Source organism: Sus scrofa, chromosome 13, assembly GCF_054392235.1.
Source record: "Sus scrofa isolate SSC_HxYL_T2T_F1_AM1 chromosome 13, Sscrofa_HxYL_maternal_Yorkshire_Landrace_v2.0, whole genome shotgun sequence".
NCBI lineage: Eukaryota > Metazoa > Chordata > Mammalia > Artiodactyla > Suidae > Sus > Sus scrofa.
In genome coordinates this window covers 157,871,654-157,886,414 of record NC_139395.1, presented here as the reverse complement: position 1 = coordinate 157,886,414, position 14,761 = coordinate 157,871,654, and the positions used below count along the sequence as shown (strand labels likewise).

At 39.6% G+C, this 14,761-nt stretch overlaps 1 long non-coding RNA gene across 1 annotated transcript; it reads right to left on the bottom strand.

The window, feature by feature from the left end:
* Window positions 1-870: 870 nt before the first annotated feature.
* Window positions 871-4,872, bottom strand: LOC146397725 (uncharacterized). Its single transcript, XR_014824805.1, has 2 exons — window positions 3,329-4,872; window positions 871-2,338 (listed from the first exon to the last, which is right to left on the bottom strand). It is a non-coding gene; the product is annotated as an uncharacterized LOC146397725 (long non-coding RNA).
* Between the last annotated feature and the right edge of the window lie 9,889 nt (window positions 4,873-14,761).

Below are 14,761 nucleotides of genomic sequence, written 5' to 3'. Positions count from 1 at the left end.
CAAAACTGCCTCTCTGTGCAGTACAAGCAATATATTGCTTCTTTACATTCTCTTCAAGACTTGGTATTGTTGGACTTTTAAGTGATTTTCCTAATCTGATGGGTGTAAAGTGTAGATACCTCAATATTTTACCTTGCATTTCTCTGATTATGATGAAGTTTGAGTATCTTTTCATGTTTATTAAACATTCCAGTTTTCTCTTCCTAAAACTGTCTTATTATACAATTTGTTTATTTTGTTGTTGGATTTATTTACCTCTTTTTTACTGATTTGTATGATGAGTTTATATACTCCAGCATTTGATTTTTGTACATTATATGTACAATTGCAAAATATTCTCAAAGGTTGTGTCTTGTATTTTATCTTTGTGAACATTCTTTCTAATTCAATGGTAATAAAATGTAATGAAAGTCATCTTTATGGCTTAGTATTTTTGCGTCAGTTCAGAAATCATCTCCTATATCAGAATAAAAATACATATTTTTCTAAAAGCTTTAAAACACTGCCTTTTAGATTTTATCCTTTAGTCATGTGAAATTCATTTTATTATGCAGTACGAAAGATCTAATCTTACCATTTTCCATGCAGCCAATGGTTTCCACACCATTTATTGAAATCCATCATTACTTCTCTAATTATTCCTTCACCTACTAAAAACTACCTCATTTCTATATATCCTAAATTTCTACATACAGTAAAGTCTGCCTTAAAAGTGATAACCCAATCACTTATGCTGCACCAATGCCACTCAAATTCCTTAGCTTTATAGTAAGTCTTGACATTTGGAAAAGTAAGTTCCCTCCCCACAAATATCATCTTACTCTTTTTTCAAAATTGTATCAGCCATCATTAGATCTTTTCATTTTTAAATTTCTTTTAGAAATTGTTTGTTACATTTTGTATAAAACCTTTCTGGCATTTGATAGGAATTGTGTTGAATTTAGTTTACTATATTCAGATTACTCAATCTTTCTATTAATGAAGATCCATACACCTCCATTGGTTTATGCTTTCTTCATGTCTTTTAACAAATAGTTTTCATTTTTTCCATCCAGGTTTTACACATACTTTGTCTCCCCCCCTGCCCCAGGTAATTTATATCCTCTACTATTATTATAAATATTATCTTAAAAATAATTGCATTTTCTGTTTGCATTTGTATAGGAAAGTTGTTGGGCTTTGTATATTGATTTTTTTTCTACCTAGTAAACTGACTGAACTCTCATATTGATTATAGCTTTTTCTATGTAGGTGAACTCAAATGATCAAAGTTGTGGGAGTTGTTTGTTTTTATTTCGATTTTTTTAAAAAAATAACTTTTGACTCTTTAGAGATTAAATCTCTTTTCTTGCCTTACTGTGCTGGCTAAAACCTCTAAAATCATGCTGGATAGAATGGCAATAGTGTCTACCTTTATTCTCTTCTTAGTTTTAAAGAAAAAAGTTTCTAAAGTTTCAGTATGATTTAAGAAATTTCTGATAAAGACTCTCCATTAGGTATTGAGATTTTGTGTGTGTCCTCCTGTCCCCCCCGGGGCCAGCAGCTTTAAATGAACCATAGCTTCAAGCAACAGGCAGTTCCTGTTTTATGTGGGCCTCCATTGGCAAGCCCAGGAGCCCTATCCTGCGTCAAGGTGAGGTTTCAAATCTGGTCCCTTACCCCAGGTGAGTCTCTCCTAGAATGTTTTACACCAGAAGTGGAACCAAGCACTATTTTGTTTTCTAGTGTTTCCCTTCCAGAAATATTTATCTAATTTTCAGGTGAAGCTATGTTACTTAATTGTCTCATATTTTATCTGTCTAACATTGCTGTGATTGTGGACTAGAAGGGTACATAAAATCAAGCACTTACTACAATATCTAACTTGGGAGTCCTTCCCGTCCTTCCCACCCCATCCCCACCACCCTCTTCACTCCTGCCCTGCTGGGAGCAGGGCAATGGTCATCTCTCAGGTGCTTATTCACAGCTGCTGAATTGGAAGATTGGATTAACTCAAGCCTCCAGCATCCAGGATACCTGATGTAGAGGACAGGACAAGGTGTCCTGTTCAAGGACTTTGGTCACAGATATGTCAGTGTGGCTGAGGGAACAGAAGGGAGATAAGAGATGAAAAAACAGGATGTGAATGCCCTTTAAGGAGGACAGTGGACGTCAGCCAAGCAGCATAGTGTGGAGAGAGGAGAGCAAGGGCTGCAAACTCTGAATGTTTAGAATATCATTCAGTTCTTTGGTCATTTCATGTTTTGTTTTTTCTTTGTTTTTTCTTTTTTCTTTTCATGGCTACACCCACAACATATGGAGGTTTCCAGACTAGGGGTCTATCTGGCCTACACCACAGCTCACAGCAATGCCAGATCCTTAACCCACTGAGGGAGGCCGGTGATCGAACCTGCATCCTCTGGATACTAGTTGGGTTTGTTACTGCTGAACCACAGTGGGAACTCCAGTCATTTAATGTTACATGATAATGCATAACATTATACAATAAATAATTTTCAACACTCATGTTGACTTCAGCATGACAGATAAAAAGCGTAAAAAACATTATTATTTGGTTTTGCCGAACAGTAATTCATTATATTTGAAAATTTGGATCATGTTAAATATATTCCAGAACTTATTTAATTATAATAAGATTTGATTGTAAGCAGATCATCCTTATGCTTATTCAAGAGTCATGATACACTGTTTATGTGGACTCTGGTACAGTGAAGGAAGAAAAGTCTAGAGGGAACATGGACCAGAGGCAAATGTCAGGTTATAAGTATGACTTTTAAGTTGTTACATTTTAGCGCTGAGGATTTAGATACTAATCTATAGCAAATAAGCAAATACTGAAGGCTTGGACCTGGTTTGTGCAATTAACTGTTGAGTGGTGAGGAAGATTAAAGTAAGGGGACTCCAATGAGAAAAGCATGATCCTTATTTTTTATCAATTACACCAATAAATTGTACACAAGATGGAGAACCATGAAAGACAACTTACTGTTCATTTCAGACTAAATCTTTGAGACTGAGCATATGAGGGCTTGTTTATGTTATTTTGTTTGTGTAAGAAGGAAAATTGGACTAGAAGCTAGAAATCACTGGTTAATTCAATGCCATTTCCTCATCATACCAAGCTAGGAAGCAGGATTCCTACAAATACTTCTTATAATAGTTTCAGAGTTTTAGCAAATGATCATTAGAAAAATGACTCTTCAAGGAGTTCCCGTTGTGGCACAGTGGAAATGAATCCAGCTAGGAAGCATGGGGTTTCTGGTTCGATCCCTGGCCTCGCTTAGTGGGTTAAGGATCCAAAGCTGCCATGAGCTGTGGTGTTGGTCACAGACGCGGCTCAGATCTGGCATTGCTATGGCTCTGGTGTAGGTCGGCAGCTACAGCTCCAATTAGACCCCTAGCCTGGGAACCTCCATATGCCACAGGTATGGCCCTAAAAAGACAAAAGACAAAAAAAAAAAAAGATAAATGACTCTTTAATTGAATTTCCCTTAATTGAAACTGTCTTCTCATCTCCTTAAACATTACTCCTATATACACCCCCCTTGAAAGCACCCCAACAGCCACAACCACCATGACAAACCTCTCTTGATGATCTAACAGCTTCTCAATTGCTAAGGAAGGAACAGATTCAAGAGCTTTCTCCTGGGTGGATCTCTTCCACGACAGAGGTGTTTTACAGTCAATATTTTGCAGCAAAGCAGTGCATTAAAGCACTTCTGAAGCATCAGGGAGCTGTGAGTCAGCAAAATTCCTGTGGTGCACAACCACATCATTTCCCTTTGAGCCACCCCATTTAATTCTTGGAGCCTGCTATTTGGGTAATCTCAGAATGCTAGGGAAATGACTGAAAGCAGTAATAGGTTAAAAAAAAAAAAGTATACATGTATGTGTTGGGCATGGGCAAAATGAGTGGTTTTTTTTAGAAGTGTGTCCATTTGGTTGCTATTGAAGTTCTATGAAGAAATAGATACAAATACATGCAATGACACACAAAAAAATACATAAATTAAACACCTAGGAAATAGTGAGGGGCCACTGCTGTGCACATTCTAAATAATCCTTTAGGACGAAGGCGTTCACTGAACCAGGTGTCTGGTGGCGCCCCAGGTGTCCTAGGATGCTGATGCCTCACTGCTGGGTCCCTCTCCAGTAAAATTCGCTGAAGAACTTTACTTAAGGTGACACCCTTCCCAGGGGCAATATGCACCCAATCACTGGTCCATGTGGTTATACAAAGACCTGGTTCCCTTGCTTCTGTTGGTACAAGGGAGTCACCTTAGAGCCCTACAGAACATTGGCTGAGGCCTCAGTTGTACTGCTGACTTTCACTCAACCTCACCCTCTGCCCAGGCCTGTGTGCCCTCACAGATGTTGCTTTTAAGAACCATTCAAAAGCCCCTCTAAGTAATTCTGAGTCTCTTTCTCAGGAAACCTAAGACTCTTAATACTGGAAGTGAACCTGGGGAAGCCTTTAAAACTAGATCTGGGAGCCAGATCATCCACTGGCTTGTGGACAATGAGTGCCTCAGTTCTGGTGGCAGGCCAAGGACTGACAGCCCCCAGTGCTTTATAGTACCACTGTTAAAACTTTCATCATGGGAGTTCCTTCTGTGGCACAGCAGGTTAAGAATTTGACACAGTATCTGTGAGGATACAGGTTCAATCCCTGAACTTGCTCAGTAGGTTAAAGATCCAGTGTTGCCACAAGCTGCAGTATTGGTTGCAGATGCAGCTAGGATCCTATGATGCTGTGGCTGTGGCATAGGCCTATAGCTGAAGCTCAGATTAGAACCCTAGCCTGGGAACTTCTATATGCCATGGGTACAGCCCTAAAAAGACAAAAAAAAAAAAAAAAAAAAAAAAAAAAAGCCCCCAGAACAAGGTTTTTTGTATTGCAAGACAACAAGCTCATCAGTGCAGTTGCAATACCTCAAGCATTTGAGAGATGGGGAAAAGGGGTAAAGGTGAGAGAATTAATCACCAACACGAGGGAAAGTGTGAGTGTGAGAGGGCCTTCTTGGCAACATATGGACAATCTTACCTGACAGACTGAAGGCAGGAAAAGCTGAGGATCAACCCAAGACTTAAGAGTAGCAGAGATTCAGATAAGTTTGAATTCCCAGCCCTACCAAGTCTGCTACCAAGGTTAAGAGTGGGACTCTGCAACAGAGGGTGGGGCATTTGGGTTGGACTCTCAAAAACTGTGAATTCTCAGGATTTCCTAAGCATTCTGGGCCTCCAGAAGAATCTCATGCTTACCTGCTAACATCTAAATCATCCCTTATTTAAAGATGATGAAGAGGTTTTTTTGCTGCAAGACACCAAGCCCTCTGAGAGCTATGAGCCCTTCTCCCAAATACCAGGCAAATAATGAGAAAGAAATTTCAATATAACCTGGCCAGGGAGGTGCTGAGCCTAATAAGGGAAACAGAGTTGCTACAAAGGGATGGTACCCTGAAGGAGATTCAGGATTTGCTAACATGTACGGGTAGGAGGTGAGGTTGAACATATGGGTCTGGATATCCTATGAGATAGTATTTTTTGTTGTTGTTGTTGTTGTTGTTGTTGTTGTTGTTGCTATACCAATGGCTCATGGAAACTCCTGGGCCAGGGATGAATCCATGTCAGAGCTGTGAACTATGCCATAGTTGCAGCAACACTGGATCCTCAACCTACTGCACAGGGCCAGGGCTTGAACTGGCACCTCCACGGAGACAAGCTGGATTAACCCATTGCATCACAGCGGGAACTTCTGTGAGATAGGAGTTCAATCTTAAAGATGCTGATCAATAAGACTGAAACATAAATTTGGGTAAGGAAGAGTTTACTAATACAGCACATGCTCCCATGATACAGGATTTAACATCCTAGCAAGGACATTGGAAGACAATGCCCCTAGGATAACTCCAGAAGGTTGGATAAAGTGGTGGTCCATACTAACTGAGTAGAAATGCTAAGTCTTTCATGATAAATGGCATAAAACTCAGAAGTGAACCTACTTGAGTGACTACACTATCTAAGGTCAGAAAGCCTGTCAGATGACTGTATTCCATGGAAAATATTTTCTTTACCAAAGTAATATGGGATTTGCTCTTAGGAAAGAATAATCACAGTGATGACCATTTTCTACAGGCCAGGGCTGATGGTAAAAGGCAATATTAAAGAACTGGTTTCTCTGATAGCAATAAAACTCGTTGGAGCCCCAAATAATAGAGGCCAGACAGAAGTACTAAACCCTCAGAAGCAAGGTAGTATGTGTGGTTATTATAATGAATGGCACTGTCAGAGTAGCAGCCAGGCTAGAGGATGGTTTTGAGAGACAAGTGGGTCTGACCCACACAGAAGTATGAAATGGTTAGTAGAATACAACCATTTATATGGGGAGTCAATAAAGGTATTGCCTAATCTACACAACAATGCTAACAACATCCAAGTGTATTATCAGAAGGCTGAGGGTGAAAGCTAAAATTTAAAAAGTCATTATCTCCAGTCCAGGTTTCAGACCTGAGCTAGTTCTCAGACCTGGAGCCTTCTGACTGAAGGAGAGGCTAGGTCTAAGACATCTAGCTCTACTCTGTGGCTTATAGAAATTTACTTAAGTAATCAGACACTGAGGAAATGTGGGTACCCAGAGATTTCAAGGCTCTTCAACAGAGGTTCATGTTGGAATTATTACCCACTGATCTGAAGCTTCACAGTGGCCCCATGTTAGAGTGGAGGGTGCATGTGGGCTAGGCATCAGAGTCCTGACCCAGGTCAGCTCACACTGAGCTACTCAATTGTAGTTGAAATGGACATCGTCATAGTTGATGGGGCCTCCATATAGGTTCCTTGATCTTATGATAAGAGATATTATAGTGGGGAAGGTGACATGGAAATCTTTGAAACTGCTCCTATTCCAGTCAAGACTTACTTTATTCCAGGAAAGATTGAAAATCACTAGCAATACTGCATCATGAAAAGACAAGCAAAATTAGGGCCACCCTTAAAGTATGCTGCAGTGCTGGTTCTCACTATATTTCCATTTATTCATTAGTTGAACCACAACAAAAACCAGAAGGATTCTGAACGATGACAGTGAACCACCACCAACAAAGTGATGCTCAATTGCAGCTGTCGAGCAACACAGGGCAATCTTCATTAGAGCACAACAACACAGTCTGAGGTATATGACATGCAGCCATTGGTAGCTGCATTATTTTCCACCTCTATCCGGAAGGAAAACCAGAAGTAGTTCACATCCATGGAGGAAAAGTAAGAATATTATAATCTTGTCAGAGAGCTTTTTAAATCTTTCACACTCTGTCATAATATAGCCCAAAGGGATTTGGATCATTGAGACATTCCACAGATCACATTTGTCCACTATTTTGAGATTATTTAGGATGGACTCAATACACAAAAATTATTAGAGGCTTTGATAAGACAAGTGAGCTACAAAGATTCATGGATGTGCCATATCAGTGAACTTATAGGGCTTCTGTTATCTTGACCAAGCCAGGGCATTCCTTCTAAAGGAAAAGACACAATATAGCATCTTGCACCTTTTGCTGTGAGATGCAATGTCAGCTAGGCAAAAGAATACTTTACACTTAAAAAAGCTGTTCTGAGCCATTTCCTGAGTGGTATGAAGAACTAGCCACTATGAGAGGGCCTGGAGTAGGAAAGAGGTCTGTGATACATTAAGGCTGCAATGGTTGCAATCCTGCCACTTGGACCATAGGACTCATCACATCCTGTGGTATTGCAAGTATCTGTCTTGAGAAAAATGCTCATGGGGAGGGAGGGGGGTGGATGGACAGTTCGAGGTTCTTGGATGCAAACTGTTATATTTGGAATGGATGAGAAATGGGGCCCTACTGTACAGTACATGGAACTGTGTGTGACTGGGTCACTTTCCTGTACAACAGAAATTGAGGAAACATTGTAAATCAATTATAGTTTAATTAAAAATTAAAAAATCTTATGTAGTTCTGGCAAGCCCAATAGGAGACTGACATAGATGCCTAGGGTTTTAGAGCAAGGCCATGACATCTACAGCAAAGAATTATAAATCATTTGAAAAACAATGTCTAATCCCTGGTAGAATGGAATGCCCGATGGTAAGTATTAAGTGACCATGGGAATCCAGAAGTACCTATCATGAGCTGGTTCTGTCAGACCCATCAAATCATAAAGTAGGATGGACCCAGCAGTAATTTATCATAAAATGGATGTGAGAAATCTAGGATCAAGCGTAAACAGGGCTAGAGTGTATTACAGAAAGGCTGCATGAACACATAGGTAGTTCACACCTCATGTTACCCACTATATCAGTGCCACTTTCTCAGTTTTTGTCTACGGATAAATTGAATAAGTATGCAGGTGTAGAAGGGGAGTCTCATAATCAGTTGGAAGAAGAATAAAAAGTGGTGGGGACATCTCAATACATGTGTGTAAGCCAAAGATGGACTACTGCTCCATTATCCATTCAAGGGAGAGAGGAAACACTCTCATTGGGCAAGTTGAGTGGCAGATTTGAGTATATATTTTGAGTGAAAATAAACCTGTCCTGAGATAAAAAATATACTGAGACTCAAAGGCAATACTGAATGATTTAGCTGGTTATCCAAGAACCTGCAAGTAGAATGAATGAATGATTATGTTCAAGGGTATCTGGAGGAGAATCATGTGGATGGGCTTCTGAAAGTCCCTGAAGTGTGAAGAGCTTTGAATCACATATTATCTAGTTGCACTTATCCAAGAGCAACTACCAAGGAAGGGACGCTACTAAAACCAAGTAGACAGACTGCACCAGTCATTTGACATTTACCATCATCTGTCTTCAGCCATCCTAGTGCTGGCACAATGTGTACAGCTATGGTCACAGGTACGGAGGCTATGTCTGAGCCAAACACCATGGGCTTCCACTTGCCAAGTCTAATCTAGCAATTGCTGCTGCCAAATGTTCAAATAACTAGCCATAGAGATCAAGGTTAAGTCAATGATATGGTACAATCCCTCAAATGAGAGCAACAAATCACTTGGTAGAGGTTGGTTAAAGTGGGTCCCTTCTAATCTTTCCTCAACTGGGATGAGCCCAAAATGCCGTCTCAGCTCCTGAGGTCCCTATACAATGAGCTGTGGCTCAACAGATTAAGAAACCAGCTAGTACCCATAGGATGTGAATTCAATCCCTGGCCTTGCTCAGTAGGTTAAAGGATCTAGTGTTGCTGTGAGCTGTGGTGTAGGTTGCAGACATTGATTGGATCTGGTATTGCTGAGCTATGGTGCAGTTGGGTAGCTTCAGCTCTGGTTTGACCCCTAGCCTGGGAACTTTCATATGCCACAGGTGCGGCCCTGAGGAAAAAAAAAAAACAAAAAACAAAACAAAACAAAACTACATCGCAGTTGATCTCTCTCCTTCTGCCTAATCCTGCTTCCCTCACCCCTCACACGCGTTGTCCTAAGAGTGCTCCCCAATAAATCTCCTGTAAACAAAACTTCCATCTCATCATCTGGTTCCCAGGTAATCCAATCTAAGACAGATGGTAAGGGTTGGGACTTCCCCATCTTCAGAAAAGAACATGAATTAATATTAATGGTCATTTTTCTACATCTGCAAATTCAGTAAAACAGTATTCTTATTTGAAATAAGAATTTTCTTGGTGCTCAAGGGTGAGTTAGCAGCAATAATTTGGAGAAAGAAATGATTTCATTCACTTTCTATTGAAGTGACTCATTGTCTCTGTGTCATGACCTGGAAAGTCATAGAATTAGGTCTTAGAATGGATCCTATATATACATACGGTCTACCAGAGTGCTTTATGCAGGTAACACTGCCTTGTTTTATACATTATAAATATGAAGTTGAGAGGGATTAGTTGCCTTGCCTAAGCTGTGTAGCAGGGTTAGTGCTTAAGGGGGAATCAGAAACTAGATCTAGCAATATTTAGTATAGTCTTTTTTTTCTATTAATATGCTATCTTTCTAAGTCTTTGAAACCCATTAAAGCCTAAGTAAAACAAATCATTTTAATGGGGATATTTCACCTATTTCTAAAGAGCTATTTAGTAAAACATCATGTGCATTTCTCAGAATGTCATTATGTGCTATTCATGGGAAAAGAGGAGCTATCATTTGGCTAATTTCTGTGGGAGAAGAAAATGAAAGGATTTGTCTTTGACTATCTTATATAGAACTATAGCTGACCCTTGAACAAGGCAGGGGTCAGGGGCACCAAACCTCTGCAGAGTAGAAATTCCACATAAAACTTTACAGTTAACCCTCCATATCCTCATTTTTGCATCCATGGATTCGACTATCTCAAATCAGATGGTATTACAGTATGCATTACTGAAACAAATCTTCATATAAGTGGACCTGAGCAGTTCAAATCCATGTTGTTCAGGGGTCAACTGTATAAAAAAAAAATTAAAGAGCCCATGTGATCCCAGATTTCCATGGAAAACAAAAATCCTTCAAAGAGTCAAGACAATCTTTTATTTACATTTTAAAGAAAATTTCTGATGCTAACTTATCTCAATAATCACAACCTTCACCATCAGGTAAATATTCTGAAATCAACCCAAGTCTCTTGAGTTTCATGTTATGCTCATTGAAATATTTTTTTTCTTAGCAGTGAGGAGAAACAAATCTGAGAGGTTACCAGTGCATTCTTTGGACAATCATTATGAAATGAAAATTCTATGTGACTTATTTGTAACCAAATTATCCACTGGTTGTAAGTTATACATCTCTATATTCTAAAGCATTAACTAGATTAAGACAATGAAATGTACATAGCTAATAAATAACCCAGGTAGAATTCACATTCAGAGTCCATTCTGACTTTATCCTAAATTGAAAAAAAAAAGTGTAATACATAAATATGTGTAGAGTATACAATCATAGCTTAGCACTAAAAAGGGTAGAGAAATAACAGAACATAAGCAAAGGCCAGATAAGATTTAAAAAAAAAGAATGACATAAATGAGAAAAATGGAATTAACTTTGCTTAATGGCAAAAACAAGACTAAATTTTGAATAAAGAAAAGAGGGCAGGAATATTTCAAGAGCAGTGACCAGTTTGCCTTTCTTAGAATATGGGGGTTTTTGGGGGTCATTTAGGATCTCTGTTGCCTTATTGATTTTCTAACTAGAGGATCTGTCCAGAAGATCTGTCCATTAATGTGGGTGGGGTGTTAAAATCTCCTCCTATTATTGTATTCCCATCAATTTCTCCTTTTATGTTTGTTTGCATTTGTTGTATGTACCTGGATGCTCCTATATTAGGGACATATATATTGGTGATTGTAATAGTCTCTTCTTGAATGGATCCATTTATTATTAAATAGTGTTCTTCTTTGTCCTTCTGTATGGCCTTCATTTTAAAGTCTATTTTGTCTGATATGAGTATTGCAACTCCTACTTCCCTGTCTCTTCTTTTGGAATGAAATATCTTTTCCCATCCCCTCACTTTCAATTTATATGTGTCCTTTGACCTTAGGTGAGTCTCATGTAGACAGCATATTGTAGGCTCTTGCTTTTTAATCCAATCTACCACTCTATGTCTTTTGATTAGATCATTCAGTCCATTGACATTTAAGATAATTATTGATATATACGAATTTATTGTCATTTTAAACCTTGTTTTCTAGTTGATTCTTTGTTCTTTTCTTTTTTTGTTTAGGTGACTTCCTTTTATTTTATGCTTGAGTACTTTTCTTTTTAGTTTTTGTGAATGTAATGTTTGGTTTTGATTTGTGGTTGCCCTGTTTTTCAAGTATGTTAACCCCTTCCTATATCTGCTTGCTTTAGCCTGATAGTCATATAGGGTCAAACACATTCTAAAAAAAGAGTCTAGATTTTCTTACTTTCCTCCCCACACTTTATGATTTTGAAGTCCTTTTTTTTTTTTTTAACATTTTCATGTTTGTCCTTTTGCTGTTCCTTGTGTTTATTGTCATTGTTACAATAGTTTTTTTTTTTTTTTTCTTTTAGATCTGTATACTGGCTTATTTAAGTGATTGTTTTTCAATTGTGATTTCCTCCATCCTATTTCTTCTTACTTCTTTTTTTTTATTTAAAGAAGCCTTTTCTGTATTTCTTTTAAAATGGGTTGAGTATAGCTGTACTCTGTTTTTATTTGTTGGAGAAATTCTTTGTTGGAGAAATTCTTTATTTCTCCTTCTATTTTGAATGATATTCTTGCTGGGTAGTGTATTCTAGGCTGCAAATTTTTCCCTTTTAGAACTTTGAATATATCTTGCCACTATTTTCTGGCCTATAGTGTTTCTGCATAGAAATCAGATGATAGCCTTATGGAGCTTCCCTTATAATTAAAGCTGTATGTTTTTCTTGCTGCCTTTAGAATCCTCTTTTTACCTTTAACTTTTGCCCTTTTTATTATAATGTGTCTTGGTGTGGGCCTGTTTGGGTTCATATTGTTTGGAGCCTTCTGTGCTTCCTGTATCTTGATATCAGTTTCCTTTAGATTTGGAAAGTTTTCAGACAATTTATTCAAATATAGTTTCAATCCCCTTTTCTTTTTCTTCTCCTGTTGGAATTCCTATTATGTGTAGATTTGCCTGCTTTATATTATCCCATAGATCCCTTTTATTGCTTCCATGTTTTTTCATTTGGTTTTCTGTCTGCTGTCCTGATTGGGTGATTTCCATTATTCTATCTTCCAAGTTACTAATTTGTTCCTCTGCATTATTCATATTGTGCTTTAGTGCCTTTAGCTCAGTTTGCATCTCTGCAAATGAATTTTCTAATTTTTCTTGGCTCCTCCTTATATTTTCTAGTTCCTTTCTAAAGTAATCTGCATTACTGTTTATATCTGCTCTTAATTCCTTTATATTCAGCCTTAATTCCTTCTGTATTTTCACTATCCCCTTTTTGAATTCAGTGTCTATTAGACTGCAGAGATCTGTTTCATTGTTTGCTGCTTCAGGTGAATTCTCCTGTTCTTTTAACTGGGAATGGTTCCTGAGTATCTTCATTTTGCTTACATTTTTCTTATTCTGTGAGTTTAGGGAAACAAACTAGTGTAGTCTTGGAAGGCTATTTCTATGCAAGAGTGCACCTTTGTATTGTGTGTGGGGTTACTATTAATTTTGGGGATGGGATCTTGGATATTTGCTGTCTCATTCTTATTGTAAGCAGGCTGTTATCCCCTTGATAGGGTGCTGAGTGTATTTCCAGGGAGAAGGATGCAATGGGCGGGGCTAGTAGTCAGTGCCTGGTTTCTGGGCTCTTGACAGAGGCAAGGACCTGCAGGAAGGTGGCACAGGCTACTCCTAGTGGGGCCCTGGAAAGTGGTAATGAGCCTCAGGAAGATTTAGGTGGTACCTGGAGCATTTGGCAGTGGCAGCGGCAGGGTGAGTGAGTTCCCAGGGGAGTGGGAGCAACAATGGTGGTGTTCTGTCAAAATGCCCTCCTCTGTGGGGCCCTCTGAGGTGACTAGGGCGGCAAGTGGTGCCTGTTCACTGACCCCTAGTGGTGGAGGGCCACACCCACCTCTGGAGTCAGAGATAACTGCAGTGGTTTGCCCCTACCACCTGTAGACCATGCAAGAAACACCCTTATCCACTTAGCCCACACAGGAGGTGCTGCACAGTCTGCTCCTAGTTGCAGGATCCTTGGAAATAACAGTGATCAGGCATGTGTGGGCACTGACTGGAGTGTTTGGCAGTGTCAGCAGCAGGGAGGGTGTGTTCCCAGGGGAGTAAGAGCAACAACAGGTGGTGTTCGGTTGCAGTACCCTCTTTTTTGCCAACCTCTGAGGTGACTAGGACTGCAGGGGGAGTCTGTTCACAGACCCCTAGTGTTGGCAGGCCACAACCCCTCTCTGGTTTCTGAGATGACTGCTGTGCTTTGTCTCCGCTGCCTGTAGATCACACAAGGGGCGCCATGTTGTGCTTAGGCCACCACTGCCCTTAGCCTGCACAAGAGGTGACCAGTCTCCCATAGCTGGGAAAACTGGTGCCTTGCCACCTGTAGCCTATGCCAGAGGTACCCTGCCCTCAGAGAGCCCATGTGTGCAGAGAAAGAGATTCCTATGGCAGTCTGCCCCTCCTCCTCTAGCCCTCCCTAACAATGGCAACTTGCTTCTCCTGCTTGCCCAGATTTCTTCCCAGTTTCCCTCGGCTGTGGTGTTCCACTCCCCAGCCCATATTGCATGAATTCCTATCCCCTCCTATTCCTGTCTCCGCACAGCCAACCCTAGTCCTCTCCCTGGAACTGACCTTAACTCACTGTTCTGGACAGGGATGGAACATTGTTGCTGATCCCATTGTGTCACAATGGGAACTCCAGATCTCCATTTTAAAGATGAGGCAATGTACACTCAAAGAAGTAGCTTGCCCAAGACTGCAGAGGATCCAAGGCAAAGTGTATACAAAGCTAGATGACCACATTCCAAGGCTGCCCCACTATCCAAACTACCTACTCTTGCAAATGAAGGGCTTCTTTAAAGGATATTTCATGGGATCTAAGAAGTACTCATTGCTCTGAAATTATTTCTGAATTCTCTTGGATAGGCAATGGAGGACTAGGAGAGTCAGGCATAGAGAAATCCCAAATCTATGTATGTGTATATATAGTTAATCCTACATGGGTGAGTTCCTCTACTTGCACAGGTTCATATTTGATTAATTTTTTTTTCATTTTTTTATTACTCAAATGAATTTATCACATCCGTAGTTGTATAATGATCATAACAATCTGATTTCATAGGATTTCCATCCCACAGCCCAAGCGCATCCCTCCACCC